This window comes from Octopus sinensis, linkage group LG16 (assembly GCF_006345805.1).
Source record: "Octopus sinensis linkage group LG16, ASM634580v1, whole genome shotgun sequence".
NCBI lineage: Eukaryota > Metazoa > Mollusca > Cephalopoda > Octopoda > Octopodidae > Octopus > Octopus sinensis.
The window spans coordinates 4,686,903-4,691,883 of NC_043012.1; positions in this window are offsets into that span (position 1 = coordinate 4,686,903).

The window sequence follows — 4,981 nt, forward strand, 5'->3', positions numbered from 1 at the left end:
CAAACATCTCTTCCACCTTGCTAAAAAAAACCTGAATATATTTTCTCAGATATTACTTAAACCTTTGTAATATCATAATTAGGCTATCCACTACAACGCTAGCTTAACTTATGGCTGCTTTATAATCAGCGGGTTTACGCTGTTGATTAGGGAAGGATGTCGCGTACGTCATCTCTTAGGAGCAGTAAGAAAATCTGGAACAGATTGTCAAGAGACATTTCCCATATATCAACAAGATTTAAAGATGTATATACTTTCTTATTTAGTCTACAATGAGACTTTGTAGTATTTACATTAACTGAGATAATTCAAATATGCCCTACGTTGTGCAAACGACTTCGAATCTTGCAAAATCAAAAATTCTTCCTAGCCAGGATTTTTTCATAAAAAAAAACGAACAAAAAAAAAGCAATTCCTCCTCTTTTGGATCCTTTGATCACCGTACTTCTTAAAGAATAGAGGACAAAGCTGACAAAGTTGAAAGACCTGGAGAGAGAGAAAGACTCCGTTAGGGCTCAAAAGAGAAAATGCTCAAGATTCGTCCTATGTCATGACGGTGTTTCCTACGACTCCGTCAGTAAAGGGGGTTCAAAACAAAACTAAGCCATACTTCCCTCGTGGGACCAATCCTAAGCCTGTGTAGATCTGTGTCATTGTAATTCGCATGAACGTGTAATGAAATGCTTTAGAAAACGAGAAATTCTCTGTGCAGCCGCTTGACCTACTAGAAATAACAGCCCAAATCCCTCGTCAGGCCGATTTTATAAAGAGAGGAAAGAAACATATAGGAATCAAAACTGCATTGGAGTTAAACTACAACAATCACAACAGGAACAATAGCAGCAGCAACATTAGTAGCAACTACAACAACAATAGCAGCAACATGAATATTTGGTAGTAACCATTTTCGGTTGACCCCGATTGACTACTCTTCCTCTCTCTCTCTCTCTCTCCCTCGCGCTTCCTACTTGTTTCATTATGTATGGAAACCTATACAACCATATCAAGCGCACATAATAATGATAATGATGACGATAGTAACAATAACAACAACAACAATAACGATAGCATCAACAACAGCAACAATTGCAACAACAACAGCCTAATCTATTTGACACTTGTTCCCATTTCTCAATACATCCACCAACCCTACCACAAAATCTACGTGCCAATGTTATCAACAGAACACTGACTCTTTGTAACATGTATTTTGCCCTAATGTGACCACCACGCATAACATACTCGCTGTATGAAAGCTCGTATGAAAGTGTTCCCTGACCTGATAAGAGGTGTGAGTGTGAAATAATTCAAATGTTGAGTACTTACTTTTCTTGCAAAAAAGAATATATTTCAATTCAATTCAATTGAATTCAATTCGGTTTTTATTTCTCAAAAAGCAAAAGCAAGGCCATGTAGGGAGACAGGGAGTTATGTACAGGGAGGGTGTTCATGCAAAGAGTTCAGGCCATTTCTGGTCAAGAGAGACTTTGAACAGAGCGGTCGTCGGTATCTTCACTATCTCGTCCGGCAGCTTATTCCACGGATCCGCATCCCGGACGGAGAAAGCCCCTCTCCTTCGATTGAGATGAAATCGTCGTAGATAGAGTTCTTCGGAGTGACCCTGCAGCCTACGCTCCGGAGCAGGAGTGAAGAACAGCTCTTTCGAGAGGTTACATTTTCCGCTTATGATGTTATGAGCGAGAATGAGATCACCAAGGCGTCGTCGTTTTTCGAGAGAATAAAGGTTGAGCGTCTTCAGCCTTTCTTTATAAGACCAAGAACCATGCGGGTAGCCAGCTTCTGGACTCTATATAAATGTGTTGTTACCCTTGGTCACAAAATTGCCTACGAGAAGGGCTGCATATTTCCCCCACCACATTTATCGTCTCTCAGTCCTTCACATTTGCAATTTCACTCCTTATAGAACATAAGCCGTTGACGACTTTTCTTCACTGCTCTTGACACTGAGTTATACAGAGTGTTCAAAATGTCTCACAGCATTGAATTTTTTTCATCCTGTTTTTCATCAAAACATGTGTAGAAGATTCTTTATGTGAGTTTGTGGGTTGAAGCATATTCTGTTGTTTCTGGGGAGAGTCATTCTCTTTTAGTGCCTTATAATTTAACACACTCACCGGTAACTTTCCACTTATTTCTTTTTTATATTTATTTTTTCTTTATATCTTTTTTCTTTTTTAATTTTTTAAATTTTTTAATAAAAGATAAAAGAAAATAAAAAATATAAAAGAACTAAGTGAAAATTTTACCGGTGAGTGTGTTAAATTATAAGGCACCAAAGGAAAATGACTCTCCCCAGACACAACAGAATGTGTAGAATAGTCAACTTATATATTGAAAAGGAAGGACGACACATAAAGTTTATTAAAGTCTTGTATTAAAGTCTAATATATTCTTTTGTAGTCTTATACCATCTTATAAATATTTATTTTGCAATAAAATACTTATTGCAGAGAGACTTTTCGAACACCCTGTGTTTTTTTGCTTCCTATAATAAGTCCTGTTGGTTTTGAATTGTTATCAACGCTTCAGTATCTTAGATTCTTCTATAAATAGCGGCAGTGAGACTACGCAAAGCCGTCTGGTAAGATATGGCCCATATTAGTCTTGTCTCAATCCTTTAATCTGTCTAGTATGAGATGCCATATCACTGAAGGCTACATAATGCACTGCAAAATAATAATAGACCCTCCAGATAAGAAACAGTACACACACACACACACACACACACACGCACACTGTGGAACTCTGTCGGTTACGACGACGAGGGTCCCAGCTGATATGATCAACGGAACAGCTTGCTCGTGAAATTAACGTGTAAGTGGCTGAGCACTCCACAGACACGTGTACCCTTAACGTAGTTCTCGGGGGAGATTCAGCGTGACACAGAGAGTGACAAGGCCGGCCCTTTGAAATACAGGTAAAACAGAAATAGGAAGAAAGATTGAGAGAAAGTTGTGGTGAAAGTGTAGCGCAGGGTGTCTGTATGTATACACACACACACATACACATACACACTCACACACACACATGTATCTATAGCTATATATATATATATTGTTTTGTCTGGGGAGAGTCATTCTCTTTTAGTGCCTTATTATTTAACACACTTACCGGTAAAGTTTCCACTCATTTAATTTTTCCTAAAATTTTCGTTGTGTCTTGCAACCATTTCAATAGTTGTTGACTCTGTTCGTTACCCGTACATATATATATATAAGTTTAATGTAAAAAATAACACTGAAGCAAAGTAACACCAAATATATATATATGTATTTGTTGTATTTCGGAATGGTCATTTTGCCAGTTTAGCCAATAAAAACACACGCACTATATATTTGGTGTTACTTTGCTTCAGTGTTATTTATTTTTTACATTAAACTTAATCTTATTTCGGCCAGAGTTCTTTCGATCGCAACATTATGTGTCTAGTATGAGATACTATACCACTGAGGGCTACATTATGTGTGCACAGTTTGTAACAGGCCCTGCGCTTCTTTTGCTGGGCTCAAATCTCATTTGTAAACCCGTGAAAATAAATAACACTGAAGCAAAGTAACATCAAATATATAGTGCGTGTGTTTTTATTGGCCTAATTGGCAAAATGACCATTCCGAAATACAACAATATCTGTTTCAACACACGATTTCACATAAAAAAATCTTGCACAACAAATATATATTTATATATGTACTGGCAGTATATTGGATATATGTTATCCTATGGTGGGTTGCACTCAGAACTCCTATCTCAATTTATATATATGTATATATATATATATGTATATACGTTCTGTACATCAAACCCAAGAGTTTTATCTGTTAATTTGGATCATTGTCTCCGTATATTCCCGTTAATTTGGTCCTCGATAAAGCTTTCGGAATGTAAGTTCAAATCTTTCGAGCGCTATTGTTTTCTATATAGAGATTCTCTCGATTTCATGTTAGCTCCCCATGTTTATGTATGTATGTATAAAGCTTCCATGGTGGATGAAAGAGTCAGCAAATTCAGGCAACTTACTCTTAACGGAGTTTTTAGTGGGGTTGCAAACAACATCACGTGGAGATTGGTACATCACAACTGCTTTGTTTTCTTTTTCAAGTTGATGGTCAAGCCAAAATCATCACAAGCTGAGTCAAATACAGATACAAGGGATTGCAAGCCCGTTTCAGCGTCACTGACCAGATCGCAATCGTCAGAATATAAGGGTTCCCTAATGAGTGGAGTAAAGACTTTTGGTTTGAATTTGGATCGCGCTGGATGGCGAACAAAAGTGTGGAGTGAGGTGAAAGCTTTTGAGGAGGCCAGGATGATACATGTAAGTCTGAAGTGAGATGTAAAGAAGAATGTTGCAATCGGAAAGGTGAACCCCAGTGACCTTTATGTGTGCACAGTTTGTAACAGGCCCTTCGCTTCTTTTGCTGGGCTCAAATCTCATTTGCAGATCCATGAAAAATGAACCTCCACCAACTCCTGTGTCTATATATCTGTGCACACCTTTCAATGCCCTGTATGCCATAAGGTCTACAAATCTAACAGAGGCCTCAAGAGACATTTTAAGATCCACAAATATCAGAACTTAACTGCAGCTCTTGGTGCTCCAAATCAGATATGCGATCTATGTGGGTGTCTTTTCAATACATTGCCTGGTTCAAAAAGCCACATCAGACGCCATGATGGATCTGAAGTATAAGAACAAGAGTTGGTCACACTCTGCATAAGGAGTAGACAGCCACCATGTATATATGCATGTATATATGCATATATGTATGCATGTATGTATGTATGTATGTATGTATGTATGCATATATTTATGTATGTATGTATGTATGTATGTATGTATGCATGCATGCATGCATGTATGTATGTATGTATGTATGTATGTATGTATGTATTTATGTATGTATGCATGTATATATGCGCACACCCAAACACATAATTCTAACTCTTACTGCTCTCATTT